Source organism: Passer domesticus, chromosome 1 (genome assembly GCF_036417665.1).
Source record: "Passer domesticus isolate bPasDom1 chromosome 1, bPasDom1.hap1, whole genome shotgun sequence".
Lineage (NCBI taxonomy): Eukaryota > Metazoa > Chordata > Aves > Passeriformes > Passeridae > Passer > Passer domesticus.
The window spans coordinates 127821126-127839155 of NC_087474.1; the positions used below are offsets into that span (position 1 = coordinate 127821126).

General features: G+C 37.0%; 1 long non-coding RNA gene across 1 annotated transcript in view; it reads left to right on the top strand.

The window, feature by feature from the left end:
• LOC135280583 (uncharacterized) overlaps positions 1-18030 on the top strand; it is a 43968-nt gene that overhangs the window by 604 nt on the left and 25334 nt on the right. The window lies entirely within an intron of this gene.

Here is an 18030-nt window from a genome sequence, read left to right on the forward strand (position 1 = left end):
GCTGAATTTAATGCCCATTATTTTGTACATACAATTAAGTCTTGTTGACTTAATTGTGTATTAATCTGGTCTCATTGACCCAGATTTTTATCTGTTGTTTAGTGTCCAATATTGTTAACACCTCTTGCAGTACTTTCAGTCAGGATAGCTTTAATCTCATCTGCTTTTTTTTGCATCAAAAGTTTCATTACAGAATAAACAGTAATGCAAATCATATGTTTCTTTCATGTTATGTTTTTGCCTGCTTTCAAGGCACCTTAAAATCTGTTAGAAAACAAAAACTCACTGTCATAGGAGAATCAAGATCTACACTTCTGTTACTCTTATCCATGCTTTTAGTATTTTATTGTTTTTTCCACTGGTATTGTTTTAGACCTAATTTTCTCGATCTTCTAGTTGGACATGGCTTCCATTTCTAAATTATTGGTGTATTAGCCTTCTTTATTGTGATGTTTAGCCTTGACTTCGTTGTTTTGTTCCTTTTGGTGTTATTTGGCTTGCTAGAATGTTTATTCAAAGTCTCAGTTGTGATGTCTCCATAGCTTTTGGCTATTTCTAATAAATTTTGGTTGATAACACTTCTAGGGTATAATTAATAATTATGTATTAGACCAATTCACACATGTCTCAGGAGGAACTTGGGAATTGCTTATCCTTTTAAGTCTTCCCTAATTTGCTGTTCATAGAAGAAATCAATTATGGCATGGAAAACCACAGCCTTTGTGTGTGGTTTTCGTGACATCTACTTAACTCACCCAACAGACTGAATCCCCCCTTCAGCTTTCAGTTTCTTCACTTCTGTGGCTGTGTGGCAAGTTGTACATAGTTATTATGGAACCTCTGATGGGTTGTGAAGGGAAAGGTTGCAAGATTTAAGCTACTGGGGAAAACTATCTGCTTTTCTAAAGGAAGGATTTACCATGTCAGGGGTTCTTACATCATTTTTATCCTTCAGTGGTTCCTGGTGCTCTATTAATGTGGCATTCCTTCATTAAAGGCTTATGTTTAAGGCTGGCCAAGTAATATGGCAAGCAATCTGTAAACACTTTATTTCTGCATTATCGTTGCTTTTATTGTTTTAATAAGTGTAAGGCTGGCATTTGGGTTTTTTTTTCCTGACTGAGGCTCTGAAACCATTGAGCTCTTTCAGAGGCCAGAATGTTGACACTGAAAAGGAACCCCAAAAGCAGAAGGCCTCAATAGAAAAACACTAATCAGTAGGGAAAGGGAAAAACCCTTCTTAAGTTTCATTTATGTAAATTACATCTTTGCCAAGAAAGCTTTTTCCAGTGTTTTCAGTTATGTGTTTGTAATGTCTTTATGTTCTGGCTATGGAAAAACAGAGTCATTGCTGGATAGGCAGGTACAAATGATGCTCATGGAATGGGGGAAACAAATCTAGGAGAGATCCTCAGGCACTAATGCATTCACAATACAGAAATGTAGAATATTAACTATCACTTTGTCCTGAACTGTATAAACTATCCAGATGAGAAGATAACAAGAATGACCATAGCCAGATGTCTTTGATTCCAAACCACAAGAAAAGATGTATCCAGCCTACCAAGGAAAGTTTGAGGCCGTGAACAAATCTTGAAAATTATGTGAATTTTCTTAGATCAGAACCTGCTAAGTGTTGCAGCAGTACTTGCATCTATGAACTAGGTATTATATATCAGATAGCTTTTATGAATAGTCTTTTCAGCCACTTCTATGGAGACTTTACTGAAAATGTGTAACCCAATAAGAGACCTGTGAAAGGGGAAGGTCATCTGGTTCCTGTTAGTGACTGAGGCCACTTCTGTGTTGAAGTCCAAAGGTGTTAAGGTAAGAAAAGGAGCTCAAGACTTTGAGATTTTGGTACACGGTTACCAAAGGAGATAAGTTAGTGGAACATGCTCTTAGATTCAGGCCTGTCCAACAGCTGGCTTCACTGAGTGCTAAGGCAGTACGTGTGAGCCATTTACATACTGGTTGGAGAAAAGGTTAAGGGGCATTAGTCTCTCCATGAAATAAGGGGCCTTTGCCTAGGAATTATTTTTTTGCTCCATCCCCAGTCTGCAATGGAAGTGGTTTAAGGTGCTGACTGGAAGGGAGGGATAAATACCATTGTAGATGGCAGTGGAGGAAAAACATGAAGAGATTCCTGTGCTGGGAATTAATAAGATATCATTTTTATTAAAGGGATAAGGCACTTGGCAGACACATCTGCATGTGGTTAGCTGATCCTGAAAGAGAAACTTGTCTGTTTCCTTTGCTGTCAACTACCTCTCCAAAATAAAGTTATCCTTACAGTTTGAAAAGCAGAGATAGGTTATCATGAGACAACTATTGCACATCTGGTAACCATAGGTCATGAAGCAGCACTGGCCAGCCAAGTGTGCTGGCACTCATGCTGCAAAGACTGTCAGTAGCACTCTATCCATTCAAATCCATGCACTTGTGCTAGGGTCAATCTCCACAACATACTCTTGTGAGGTATTCACTTACTGCCCATGTTGTGACAATTTAAATAGGTTTGGCATTTATTCTAATAATTGCAAACCATCCTGGAAGTTTGCTATTGATCTCATTTGGCTATTGTAACTAACTAAACTATTAGTTCAGGATTCCTAGTTTTGTTTTTTGTTTTTTTTTAATTTTAACTTTTTGATTTATCAAGAGAGGTACTTTAAAACAGGATAGCTTTTATTTCTGTTTGTTTTCAAGCCTTTCCCTCTCCAGGTTTAGTGAGGTTGCACAGGTGATCCTGTGGGGCTGTCAATGAGCTTGTCAATGTAAACACTTTGATTAAATCCAGTCTGTTTTAACCAAGTCTGTCAGGCACTCCTGTCTTCTGTGGTCTGTTGGGAAGTAAAACAATTGATCCAGTTCCTGCTAAACCTCTAAGCCTAGATCACACTTTGAAGTGAATGGCATGACATCCATTGTTTGGTGGGAGCAGACTCAAGCAAAATTACTTTTTACAGAAAAACGCAGACAATTTCATATTTTCAGTTTTGCAGTGGCAGATGTCTAGATTGCTAACATTCCCAAATTCTTCAGAAAAACCTCCAATTACAGGACAGCTAAAAAGTGTCTGGGTGAATTTCAGTAATGTTGCAGTATGGAGGACAGTGAGATAGCTAATTTGGCAGCCACGAATCTATTCAGCAGTTTATAACAGGTCTGCTTATGGACACCTGACCTCATGTTCACAGTAAACATTGGGCTGCATTTAATGTAGGAGGTAGGCCTGGCACAAAGATGAGGCATCCAGTGTGCCAGAAGTGTATAACACAGCCCACTAAGGGTAGCTGTATTTGTTTGGGACCTTGCCCTTTAGTGTGCCTCCAGGATGTAAAGAAGTACTTGTAGGCACCTGATATCTGATGGACAGATATCCTTCTGGAGGATCCTTATGCAAAGTGTATCTGTTAATAACTGCTTTACAAAAGGATCAAAGCCTGCAGAAAGATATCTGGAATTTCTTTCTCCTTTTTATAGCATGAAGCTCTAACCTGGTATATACAGTTTTCTCTCAAAGTGTGTGACCCTGCCACTCTCCCTCTGATGGTAGGCTCCAGGTCTGCTCACTGCCACCCTCTCTCTTTGGAATGATGAATGTAGAATTGATGCCTCCACAAAGACTGATCTTCAAAGTGGGAACCTCTCCCTTCCCACCCTGGTGCATTGTTTACAGCCTGATGTTTATGGTCTCGTGGTTAGAGCTTCCTGGGAAATAGGGGTTTGCCTGCCTGCATAACAGGAGGATATCGCACTTCAGCTTCCTAATTACCACTTTTCTACTGTGTGAAAAAGGGAGGGGGTGCATAGATTTCTGTGGTCTCTTTTAGAAAGGCAGGAAAAACTAGAGAAGTCTTGAGGGTGCTGCCTGAGGAGATTTCAGGTGACCATGGCAAGGACACTGGGGAGCACACACTCCAGCCACCAAGTACTTTGAAGATGCCATGGTGGTGTCTATCACTCTGGGCTTTACTTCAAGGTCCCAGTGTGGTGCTCATCAAGTTAAGGTAGATGATGTATCAACTTGATTAGATAGGTTCAAGATGAAACTTTTACTTTTGGTGCTCTATTTCTGGTATTTCAAATGCTTGTGATGGTTTTTTTTTCCCCTAGCTCCCAGTACTAACATTCATCTAGGGAAGTAGGGAATAGCTGAGAGATAAATAGATGTATTTTCATAAATTGAGGCAAGTCGATCAGTCTTGTGCTGAAATGAGATTTCTTTTGATGTCCCCTTTGGATTTTACTTGTCTACTACTGAGTTTCTCATAGCATGAGTCTTCCCAATGTATTTAGCAAAGATAAGAGAAAAAGGCTTTGGGCCTCTTACTGATAAGATGTTGAAATAATTTTCCTTCCTCTTGCAAACCAGTACGCATTTGCAGGTTGAGGAAACTAGAGGAACAGAACAGCTTTACATTCCATCCACTTTTGCTAAGGCTGGGAACAGCTGGTTCAAGAGCTTTGTTCATCATCTAATTTGGGGCACTACAAAAAGGAAAACTTCACACAGACACAGGCTTTCCAGACCTCCCTCATAACATGGAATTTTCTCTGTTGTGCCTTCAAACCCTATGTCCTGTATAAAAAGCACACAGGAGATAATTTTTTCCATATTTTCCTTGTTTGTCTCCTATCTGTTCTTTCCCAGGCTGTGGCTCTGAGAACATAAGCATGCATAGTGACAGAGAGAGGGAAAGAGGGTTTCAGCACTCCTATTTTAATACTTAAAACCTAGCATTATTATACAGCCACTTTACATGTTTTACCCTATCTGTACATTACGGTTCAAATTTGCAAGGAGACATTTAAAAGAAAAAGGAAAGATGACTTCTCCTACAATCAGTAAAATTTTCTATCAGCCTCTCAGGTTTCTTGTAACTTTAGTGAAGACTTTTCTAGTGATTCACTGCTTTTTTTATTTTTTTAACTCTGCTCTGATGTAAGCAGTTATCTGAGGGACAGCAAGTCCCAGGTGTATTCTCTTTGAGAAGTCACATTGAAGCAAGACCTCGGTTGTTCTTTTGCTCTTATGGTATTGGGATTTTTGGTCCAAGGGAGTACATGTCATTAATTAGTGGTCCATGGCCTTTAAATGCTTATTTCTTGCTTCCTTAAGAAGCTAAGATAGTTCAGTGTATTAAACAAACTGGGACTGGGTGGAGTAAGTAGGAACATCTGCATGTCTTATGTTATGACTCCCCTAGCAGTCATCTGTAGTGCTGTATGGTTCCAGCAAGTCTCTCAAGCATATAGATGGTGGTGTTCCAACAAGCTGGAACTGCTGGCTGCAGCTGATGTTTCAGCAAGTTACTTTATCTGCAGCTGTCTTCATCTGTTGCAGGATTTAGGGAAGAATATCCTTGGATTTTGTATGATGGATGAAAAAAAGTAAAAATACAGAAATCAAAAAAGATGAGTACCAAGAGAAGCCTAACAATGTGAAAATGCAAGGAAGTTTTAGGAGAAGTTGTCAGTGGTTCCTTTTAAGTATATTAGTAGGATGAGCTCCTCCAGTTTAGCCACTATGACAAAATCCACTACTCTTGAGGACAGATTTAAATGATCATGCATTCCCAGTAATTAGGCCTAATTCTTGCAGATAAATCCATAGTGGTAGTATTGATGAATGAAATACAAATAAGTATTTAAAGAAAAATCATGCTATCTGCTTTCTTCAGAACTATGAACATCTATTGTAATAGTTCAACTCGATTTCTTTTTTTGTGTGGCAATTTTAGTTTATATGTCATGAAAATACATTGCCTCACAAGAGGAAATAGCTCAGAAGTTCCAGCAACCACAATAACAGCTGTCAATTTACTCAGTTTATGGTTACTTTCTCAGTAGATTTATCTGATCAGATAAGAAGTTTCTAACTGCACAATCCTAATTTCATTTGGAAAACTGAACACAACAATAAAAAGGTGTTAGCGTGTTTGCAAGTTAAATAACACATCAGCATCATTCAGCCGCCATTTCCCCTACTGCAGTTGTCACCCTACTCTTTTCCATCCTGGCTCAGCCCAGTGAATGATTTCCCTTCCCTGTTGTCCCTCTGCTTCTTCATTCTCTCAGTTCTACTCTAACTGAATAATATTTCATTCTCAACTGAGCTTTCAAGAACACTATTGCTAGTTCATAAATGGAAACTGAATTGGTTGGATTTAAATTAAGATCCTTGGGGTTTTATTTGCTTTAATTGATTGTGAGACAAGGTGATTTGTGTGTTCAATTGCATCTTTACTGGAAATGAGCGGTCTTCCTCTCATAATGTAATGCATAATGGAGGGAAAAGAAAGAGCATTTGGTATTTCTACTTGTCAGGTTGCAAACAGCTGTGAAGGTACACGGGCCATTCAAGAGAAGTGCCTTTTTTTTTCAGAAATGTTGAATGCTGATAAAGATCAGAAATTCAGCCAAGAGTAAAGAATCCCTAAGCAACAAGCCCTAAAGCCAGAGCTGAGATTTACAAAGAGATTTAGATTTAGAAACTGATATCATTGTGTGTCTTGAAGATGGGAATAGTGATGAGGTAAATTTTTCTGGGTTTTCCATTGCTAGTAGTATTCCTAATCACATTGAGTCCAGAGAACTGAAATTTCTCCTCTCCATTAAGAACACCATCACAATTAAGAAATCATGTTAGTAAAAGTCACTACAACTGTGAAGATCTGAGAAATAAGCCTGGTTGGTCCACATTTCTATTTGTGTAGTAAGCTTTCCTAAGAAGGAATATTACATGTTAAACCAGCTGAAAATTTAAAAAAAAAATGAAAAATAAAGCAAAGTATTCTCATGCTACATAAATTTTTCTTTATAATTAAGCACATTTACTCTAAGTGGATTTTCCTTGCTAGAGAGAGTCAAAGCTGATAAATTAATTTTTCCACTAGTAAGTTATAATAACCATGATTCACTCAAGATGTTGCTGTTATTACTTATGGTGTAGGTGTTATTACTTATAATAAATATCCTTGCATTCAGAACATGAGTTTGTAGTTCATACCTCATAAGAGAAAAATAATAACTTTAGTAGAGAAGCCCTGTGCTGTGCTTGTTTGTCCCTGATGTACTGGGATTTAGAACCCGTGTTTCTTTGTGGTTTTAGCCGTGTTATTACAGTGCAAATCTGGGCCTTAGCCTCAGAAGCTGTATCTCACTTTCTGCTTGTGTTACTGTCTAGCAAAACCGATGTGGGAATTAGATGCCTGAACTATTCTAAAAGTATGAACCAAAGCTGAATGCAATAGCTGCAGCTTTCCTGCTAAACTCAGATGATCACTTTGTCTCAGAGGGTGGCAGCTGTATCCATTAACCTTATGAAAGGTTTCCTAGAGACAACATGAAGCTACAACATAAGTCATGCATTTGCTCTGTAATGCTCTGGTTCAAAGTGCAAGCAAATAGTTTGGGGTGTGGTATTCTTACTGTTCGTAACAACCTTTTTAATCATTGCTTCTTGCTTTGGACTAGACAAGTTGCCAGAAAAGGTTCAGTTCTAGGTCTTTTTCATTTCACAGTTAATTTCACACTGATATCCCCCCATAGCCACAAGGAGCTATTCTGACAGCTGGAAATAGCTGGAGCATAGTGGTAGCCCAGCCAAACTTTAGAAAGGGGAAATTCCCAGCAAGTCAGTTAAGCTGAATGTGCTCCATGAACTTGGCTACAAAACTTCCAAAACTTTTCAGGTCCAATAGAGCACACATTCCTATCCCCAAATCAGTGATTTAATTCCTAGTGGTAATTGAAAAAAACCCTGTCAATCAATTGGTTTTGTTCTCTGCCAAGCAAACTCTAGTCCTTAAGTTCATGATACCTTAGGAAGGTAGTGCTCTGCTTTCCTCAGGAAGCAGTGCTCTGCTCAGTATAATCTCACTGCCTCCTTTGCCAAGTTCTCCTCTATGGCATGAGTCCTGTCTGAAAACTGTGAGGAAAATTCAGAGAAACTACTACAATAACTACAATTTTAAACATGTGATATTGGATCAGGAAGAGCATGGAATAATGTCATCCTTTTCCTGATTCAATCAATAGACAACAGTGGCTTCAAATTTGTAGCACACGATGCTTCAGCCTGCAAAACCCACAGCTTTTGAACAGTAGTTGAGACTAAGGCATCTTTAATGGCTGCTACAGAAGCTGCTGTGCTGTCTCCCCAAACTCCTGGTAAAAATAGATGAGGGTTGTTCTCCATGTCTGTATAATTGTACTGGAATTATGTTAGTAGATATGTGTACACTGGGTCCATATCAAATACAGGAGTACCTCAAGAAGCTATTTTTTTCTGTCATTTCTATCCAGAGGGGTAGGTTTTATCCTAATTGTATTTTTCTCAGTGGGAAAGTAAAGCACTTTAAAAACATATTGACCAAGTTAGTCACACATAAAAGGACTTTGGAGCCAGAAAGAAGAAAAGCACTTCTAATTATAAATCAAAGGGACTCCAACTTCAGAGAAGCTGGAGAGAAAGCCAAGATGAGAGAAGCTCCATGATGTGGAGAAATTGAGCCCAGCAAAAGGACACTGTGAGGATCTTATCCCATGTATTGCTCAAAAGTGGTCAGGAGAGGATGATGAAATAATGATACAAGTATTTCTTGTTTTGTCCATGCCTATGAGTATCTTATTCTACTTGAAGACTATTCTATTGACCTGAATAAAATTTTGCTGCTTTATGGTTTTTGAAAGTATACAAAATCTGTCTGTAGGCCTTGACTAAATACCCCTTGAAGAGTTAGTTTTAAATTAAAGCGCTAACAAGACAGGAGCTATAAAAAAGATAAGCTTAAACTGGTGGGCAGTTTTAACAGAGAGTTCTAGTGTGAAATTCTTCTCATGAAAATTCTTCATGTTTGAAGCAGTATCATAATTATGAGAAAAAAGTGGTATATTCCAGGTTCTGATAATTGAATGACTAACCAAAGGATTTAATTAAAATCTGTGCTACACAGGAATCACAATGATTGTAAAATTTTATTGTTTAATTGTGTGTATGGTGGCTGATTTTCACTTTCATGAAATGCTCTTAAATGCAGAGAGATGGACTTCCAGAAAGATGTATATGGAATAACAAGGAATTTGAAGTGTCTTAGGACAAATGGAATTGTTTTACTATTCTTTATTTCATTTTTAGGTTTATTATTTTTCTTTTGCCTTCCTTGATCATAAATAAGTTCTTAATCAGTGATTTTCTCAGGCAAATCACTAAAGGGTAAATTTCCAGTAGATTACATACTTTAAAAACACTGAAGGTCCTTGAACTAGTTTCAATTTTGTTCTCATTTTTACACATATGCATCTTTATGTGGCTGTCACTTAGTAGCATAATTGTTCCAAGTCAGTTTAACAAAGCAAAGCTCCTTTTAGCACAAACATGATAAAGACACATTTGTATCCTTTCAGTTTTCTCCAGAAAGTTGATGCCACTTGATGGTGGTTGAATATAATAATATCTGTCTCTGGGTAGATTTAACATCAAAATAAAGTAAAGCAGTGTGAACATCTGATTAACATATGGAAAGATTTTTTAAAATAAGGCTTTCTTTTCAAGTGCTGAAAGTTTGACAGTCTTTTGTACTGTTTTATGATGCTGTGGTATCAATTCCATGGTTATAGATATAATCTGCTTTCAGACTTGATTTTTGAAAGCCCAAACCCTTCTGTATTTCAGTGTTGAGAAACAAAAATATTGAGTATGACACTTCTCATGTGTGGTCTTCAACAAGAGACCGAATATACTTATGGGAAAAAATCAGATGAGATACAGAGAAGTGAGAAAGTTTGAATAAAAAACCATTTCTTCCTATGAAAATATTTCCAAACTTATCATGAGCACTGACCACTTTACATGCCTGTATAGAACACTGGCTCATATAACAAGGTAGTATGGCACTACTAAAAAAAGCATAGGAAAGGGTCCTACTCTAGTGAAGTGTTATGGTTATATTAGAAAACTTTTAGTGCAGAATGTACAGAATAGCCAGGTTTAGGTTTTAGAATTAAAGTTCCAAGTTCTAAATGATCTTGGTTTTAGTCCTGCATTGTTGTTTTAAGTGAGCAAAATTATTTATAAAGCTTTGTTTTCCTGAGATGGTCAGTTTGATCTGAACTTGGATGGTTCTGAAATACTTTTAGATGCCTACTTACTGAATAGTGATGTCCAGTTGCCAAAATAATGGAAAAAATGTTTTAAAGATATGACAGGAAAAATGTGAAAAGGAATGAAGTAAAGAAAGAAAAATTTTCATACAATAAAATGTTCTAATGCTCTATAGGAAGGATTTGAAATATGTCTCTAATAAGTCCTCTTTTGTGACAGCTAGATAATCTGTTTCTTATAAGGCTGTTTAGTAACCCTTTAGTTTTCCTGTCTTTCCTTTTCCCAGCAGAATTTCTGGAACCAGAATTCCACTGCTAATTAAATAGAATAATAAAAATATTTCTTTTATCAGCTGCCTAACTGGTGAGATTGAGAAAGTCCTATGTATTCACCAATTATATTATTTACTGTCTGAAACTTGTCTGGCGCTGTGCTCACAGCAATCTTGTCCATGGACGAGGAGCTCTAGTTTCTCCTGAGTGCAGCCAGTGGTGTCTCTCTTTGCTCTGTGACAAACCCTGTGCCTGGTGTCTTTCCTGGAAGTTGCAGCCCTTTTGTAGCTGCCCTTGAGAACACTTTTGCACAGAGGTCAATGTTGGTGTCATCCCCCACTAGGACACTGGGAAATGCGAGTTTGTGGAACTGGATCTCGCACACAAGAAAATCTTCCTCAGTCCACTCCTCCATTGAACATAACATCAGATAAAAATAAGTAGATATGTTTCAGTTTATGTTCTTGTTAAGAGGAATGTTAAGAACATGTTCTCTTCCTTCACGTATCCTTTTTTTTTTCTCCCAGTGGCAGGTATACTCTCTTAAGAAACTTTTGAGTAAATTTTATACTACATTTGTGGTAAAAAAATAGCTGAGGACAAATGGTATTAAGGATTGTGCTTTTCACTTTTTGAAGGTTACTTGAAAAGGAAGTCCTTTCAGATGACTTGAAAATACATTTTCATAATATTCCATATTAAATACTTTAGATGTGTTCTAAGTGGATATATTCAATTGTAATTTGCAAAATGAAAGAGCACATAAGGCAGTCCCAAAGGCCATGAGGATATTTTCCTCATTCCAGACAGGGAGCCCATAGGATATGCAAGTTTACACAAGATTGTTGTATGTCCTAATAAGCTTAGTACAACTTCTGGCAGCGCTTGGAAGTTCTGGAGAGAAAATGTATAGATATAATAACATCTATTACTGTATGTAACTCTTGCCTTCAGCACAAAGAGGGCTCAGAGTTAATTGATCTCTCACACATGAGCCCAGCTCTGGGTAGGAGAGTACAACAGATTTAAGGTCAGAATGTAGGAAAAGGAAAGATGGCCAGGGTAAAGGGAAATGTGTGAGTGCTAGACAGAGAAGAGAGAAGCCAATCCACCTGAAATACACCACAGCTCTCAAGTGGTGCCCAGATTTTCAAGTGCATGTGGGCTCTGCATTTGGGTGGTTTGTGACAAATTTGTTCTTCCTGTGAGAATTTTCTTCCCTTATAAGAATGACTGAAAACAAGCATTTGAGATTATTTCAGCTGGAGACTTAATCTGAAGACTGAGGTACAGAGCTCTGAGTGTATGCCATCTAGGAATGTTACAGGGAAGAAGTACTTTTGGGGACTTCTGAATCTAGACCACAGGGATTCACACAACAATGTGAACGTTTTGAATAAGCATTTTGGCTTGGTTACCTACCACACTACCAAAGCTTTCCATTTGAGATAATATAAAAACCAGAAGCAAAAGTGACAAGGAAAGCATGTCAATGGAGACTGTGGCCAAGAGAAATGTTTTTGTTATTACTGGACTGGAGGAAGAGTTGAATAGCAGCTTCCTGTCTGGCTTGCTACCTAATTATTAAAGTAGAATAGAGGAGCAGATATACTAGGTTGAGCTTTGCAGCAAGATACCTGGGAGGACATGAGGTCTGGCTGCTAATTGGGATGGAGAATAATTTACTAATATTAAAAACATCACAGTGGTAAATGAAATATCTGGATAAAAACACCATTCTATTCTTCAAATATCTGCTTCAGGTAAAGTGAAATGTGCATCGTAGAACAAAACATTACTGTGTGGTTTATCCACAGTTAGTCTAGCACCAAATCTATAAGCAAATATAGGGATTTGTCCTGGTAGTTATTTTTATTATTGTTATTGTAATAATTGTTTATTATTTGTATTTCCTTTTTTCTTCTATTTTTGAAAAAAAACGAGAAAAGGATTAAGCTGTTAAATATCGGGGATGGGTCTGCAAGATTTTTTTTAAACTTTAAAGGATATTTAGCATTTAGACTCTCTCTGTACAGAACAATATCCTTCTTATTTTAGAGCCTTTGGGACAAAATGAATTGCCCTCTGGAATTACCTACACCATTTCAGAACAACAGAGGGGCCAAGATTACTTTTTAGAATAAATTGGAGCTAGCTAAAATGCAATTCATCCTGGATAAATCAATATTTGTCCTGTTTCAAGACAACAAATGTAATCTCCAACTCTGTAATAAACTCCACACAGGTGAAACATATGGCAGACTACATCCCTCTGGATATTGTTGAGAGTCTCATGATATGCTGAGGGGTTTTTTTTTCAGTTAAGCTTCAAGGTACCTATTGTAACTCTTGTACTTTTCTCTATATTGTCTCTTACTGAACTGTTACAGCAATAGGTAGGATTTTGCAGTGTGCATTTTATAGTCCAGCAAGGAGGAGGAGGGGAATTCAGCCAGAGGGATAGGACTGGACCATTTGCTCATGGCTGACAGAACAAAGTAAGTGCTCTTTCTGATTGTATATGAAAGGCTAAAAAATGAAATTATGTTCTTTTCCCTTGTCTGCAAGCAGCCAAAGTATTAGAAGTGCCTGTTTATATTATACTAGACAGTTAATGAGCTATGTCCGTACATTAAATGGAGTAATCACTTCCAAAACAGTTCTTCATATTTTTGTGATCTCTTTAGGGTTGTTGGTGTAAAATTCATGGGGCACAAAAAACTAATGATGGACTTCAATTCTGCTTCAGAAACAAAAGAAGACTTGATTTTGTGCTGTTTGAAAATTGCTAGGAAGACAGTGTTCTTAGGGATGGATTTGGAAGGACTCATTCCTCTATTTGTTTACCATGGAAACTGTATTAACCTGGCAGGTCATATGACAATCCTTCTTTAACCATGATGTACACCTCAGGTTTTCAAAGAGATAGAGAAAAAAGCTCTTTCCTGGAAAACATATCCCATCATTCTTGTTGTTTCTTCTGCTTTGTCTTCTTCTGGAATGGTCAGTTGCAACTGGTAGCACTACGTTGCTTAGCCAGCTTTCTACCTTGCTTTTCCTCTCATCTTACTTCCTGCCTCATTGTCTCCTATAAAATGATCAAATTATCCCCAAATTATTTTCCCTTGGAGGTGGGTTTCAGGACCTGTCAATTTTGGCACACATCTTTGTTCTAGTTGTAATCCAGACCAGGAGGGATTGGTATTAAGCCTCATTCTTTGTCATCATTCTCCTTGTCCTGTGCTGCCTTTGCTCTAGTCCAGAATTGCTGCATCACCTCTTCTCCAACCTTGTCTACCCCTCTTACCCCTTCAGATCAGAATGGTCCCTTCATTTTTGGATTTGCAGCCACTTGTTTGAAGAATGCCAGGCATTGTGTAGAAAACCTCAAATGTTCTGTAATTTCTGTTTCATTGATGGGTTAAATACCAAAAAGAACCTGGTAGGTTTTTACATAGCCTGTGGGCAAATGATAAGACAGGCATGTTGTGGCTACACAGAGCCATAAAACCTCTGTGGTGTGAGGCAAAATGCTGGAAACCTCTCTTCCATTTGGCAAGCACAACCTGCATTCAGTTGTGTTCATACACTAAACACTGAGAAAGGTAAAATACAGAATGTTTTCAGCAGGGATTGTAACTTGATTGCTTAAGCTTGTTCATGTTTAAACTGTCACCTAAGAATTGCACATATATTAATGAGCATAGTCCATTCATTGGTTTATGTATTCAGAATTCTACAAGGAATGTCTCAAATCCACATCAAGTTTTCATATATGTTATATTTTCATTTAGGTGAAAACTATATAATATCACACATTGCCAGAAAACTTCCTAACTCTAACTAATGAAGAGTCTTATTTGTTCAGTCTCCTATAGAGATTAATGTAGAATTGGTAAATTAACTTCTGATGCTCCTACTTGTGAGAGTAGGATGGGGAAAGCTGCAAAACAACAGAACATCACACTTGTAGTTGAATGAGATCTCAGTGTTCTTTCAACACTGTCCAAACCTATTGTAAAAATTCAGAAAGAAAAAAAACCAAACCAGCAAACAGAAATAATTTCAGAAGTCTGTGTCTGTGTATATAATTGTGTGAGCATGCATATGCACATCAACATAGATGCTTCTGTATCCAGCTTATTAATATGGAAGTTGGATGAGTACTAGTTAACTTAGTGTAATTCATAGTTATTTTGTTCTATTTCGATCTTATTCATTAGTTTTCAATCAGATTTTGAAGACTACATGTAAGAAAAATGAAAGACTATAGATAATTTTTATAGTTGCTATAATAATATCTAATTTTATTTTCAAGATTAGGTGCAGCTCTTGTAAGGTTAAAATCAAACTACAAAGTAAAAATTCTGATATTTATTCCTTAATTTGATTTCTAAAAGCTACTAAATAGCCTACAATTTTTCTTTTCTTGTTGTCTTGCTTCCTGTCTCTTATAAAATTACCAAAATATCCCTAAATTAAGATTTGGAGGGAAAAAAGTTATCATGTTCTTTATAAAATGAAATATACTTTTAAAAAAATTGTATTTTTAAGGTTTTTTTTAAAATTCTCAGATTAATTAACTTAATCATATCTAATCAGTTCAAGGTTTCTAGAATAATTTGAAATATCATTGGAATACCAATTGCATTATTTACCCTCATTTTGCTATAAAACTGCATGAGAATTCTCAAGTGAAAACTTGAATAAATAAAGACTTGTTTAGTTATTGTTATGGATCAAAAAACTAAAATTTTTTTACTGTCATGGATAACTAGAATTGAACAAAATTTTCAGATCAAATTTATTAGTGTTTCAAAATTGCTGCGCTGTGAAAGGAACTGTATATCAAATACTCTGTGCCTTTGGAGCAAGGGAAAACTAAATACTCAATTCAAACTAAGCAGGTAATTTCTAGAAGGCTTTTATGACTAATATAAGAATCATCAATCATCCAGAACTCCAATCATTCCACCTACTGGAGCTGAAAGAAATCATTAGCATGGACATTTGTTTTTTCATGCTGGACCCCTGTGCTGCATATAACTTCAACAGCTTTGCAGGTGGTTTCTGGACAGTCCCATTTGTTATGGAGTTGTCTGCTGCGTAGTTAAAAGGCGCCTGTTTATTTTGGCGGTGCAATTGGTAACTGATTTGCAGGACCTTTAGAATTATTTCAATGTTGTTCTGCTCAGTTATGTAGTCCTGAGTGAAATAAAGGATTTATACTTCAGGCAAAAAAAATGCATTACCTTGGACTTTGGGGGGTTTAGGTCATGCTGCAACCTTGGCTCTTGTAGACATACTTTCCTTCACCATCATTATCGTTACAGGTATAGTATAGCATTCCTTATACTTGGAAATTAAAATTCGTTTTCTTCCCTCAGAAAAAAATTTCTTCAAATAGTATATGTAACTCTTCTGTCCTCAGGGATGGGTAATAATATTGGACATAACTATATAGAAAAGCTTAAAGTTAAGGAACAATATGCTAACACAATTTTCAAAGCTAGCAATTTGTGGCCTTACACTTGAAGTCTCAGAGGCCTGATGAGAGCATCCAGTAACCACAATGTGTCATCTCCAGGTCCTCCAACAATGCTGCATCCTGATTAAAACTTTAACATTCAAAACTCACTGACAAGTCTATTAGTGGCAGAAATAAAAAGGAGTTTCCTCCAAATATCTGAAGAACCATTATTAGAGAAGCTGAATTGGATTTAAGTGGAATACAGTACATGTGTTCAACCAACATCTTTTTTAGTGTGATTTTCTAGGGCTGTGGATACTAGAATACTTGATGCCCAAGAGCAAACCCCAAAGTTTTGGAGCAGTAGCTTCTCATCTAGATCTAACTCCAGTACCACAGGAACTGAGAAATGTGATGCAGGGACATTTAAAGTGCTGTTTAGAAGCCAAGATTCCAAAGAGAGCAGCTAAACTAAGTGAAGTTTATCTGACTAAGATGTGAAGCTGATCAGTAGTTCACACAAAAATTTACCAAACTCTTATTTGCTCTGTTTGCTGCACTTTCTCATGCCTCAGACATGACAGGTAATCATAATATCTATCAGGTGTCAATAAGAAAGATAACAAAATAAAAACTCAGTGCTGCCTTTTGACCTTGACAGATACATTGAATCTAATTACTCACAAGAGACAAGGTGATCATAGCTTAAAAGAGTGACCATTGAAGGATTTGTGACGCTTCTGTGCTTGACCACTAAAATCACTATAATTCTTTGTTCAACATTTATTTGAAATTAAATTTGTGGAACTTATAACCATAGAAAAATCATTATGGAATAAATCATCAATAATACCCTAAATTATTTGTGTTCAGCACATAGAGGTTCAATGTAAACAGAGCAGACTCCCAGATGTTCTAATGCTTGATTTGGGATCAACACTTGCATAAAAAACAAATGGGTGAAGGTAACTTTGGGATGATTTAGGTGATGTTGATAGAAAGAATGAAATTATTACAAAGTTGTTCCCTTCAGAATCCTCTCTGTAAGAGCACATTCTCCTTGGGAAGATATATTTGGACACACTTCTGCTTCTTGAGTGTTTGAATCACCAAAAGTGTTGCTTTCCACACATGTGTGTAAGAATCCCTTTGCTCAGCCTTAGACTTGCTGACTAACCATCATTCCAGGATGAAATCATAGCAATTATCTTTTATTAGGTATATAATCTCTAAAAATATCTTAGCCAAACATTCCTTTACAGACTCCATGATTGCTGAAAAGCATAACAGCCAAGTTGTTATCTAATTTTATCAGTTTCCAAAATGTGACTGAAGTCCCTCTTTGGGGGTTAAACAATCACCCATAAATGGCTGAATGGACTCATTTTCTAAGAAGGAATGCTGCATGTTAAACCGGCTGAACTTTAAAAAAAAAAAGTATTCCCACTCTACAAAAACTTTGCTTTATAATTAAATAGTTGAAATAATCAATGCTACTCTTCTTAAATTCTGTTAAACACAAAAGCCTTAAGGACATTGAGTCTGCTGAAGAGTTCCTGATAAATTTCTGGCATGATGGTTGTCCTAGTGCATCAATTAGCTAAGACCCTAATGCCATTCAATAAAATCTTACATCATTGCTGGGAGTAGGGGAAAGAGACTCTTCCTCACTTCCCAGAACGAAAGATCATCCCTTTTCCTGTTGGGAAAATGTCTGTGGTCCAGCTGGGTTGGGCTCTGCAGTGAGTGGTTTTGGATGTGGATTGTTCTCTCTGTATACTTTTGTTATTGGTCTTGTTGCTGTTACTGTTAATTTTCTTGTTTCATTGCTGTTTTCAGTAAATTGTTTCTTATCTCAACCATGATTTTTACCTTTCTGTGCCTCCAATTCTCAACTCCGTTCCCGATATGGGAAGGAAAGTTGTGGGGTAGGAGCAAGCAAGCGTCTGTGGATGGGTGAGTCTCAGAGTGGGGCACTAAACTGGGGCATAGCATTCCTAAACCATGACAAAGATGTACACTAGTGTCCTCACAGGACTGTCAGAGAACCAAAATGCAGAGCACCATCTGTTCTTCAGTCACAAAACACATTAGCCCCCTAATAAAGTTGATATTTATAGCAAAAATGCAAAGTTTAGTTCCTAAAGATTATAAGGAAGAAGAAAGAAATCTATCTT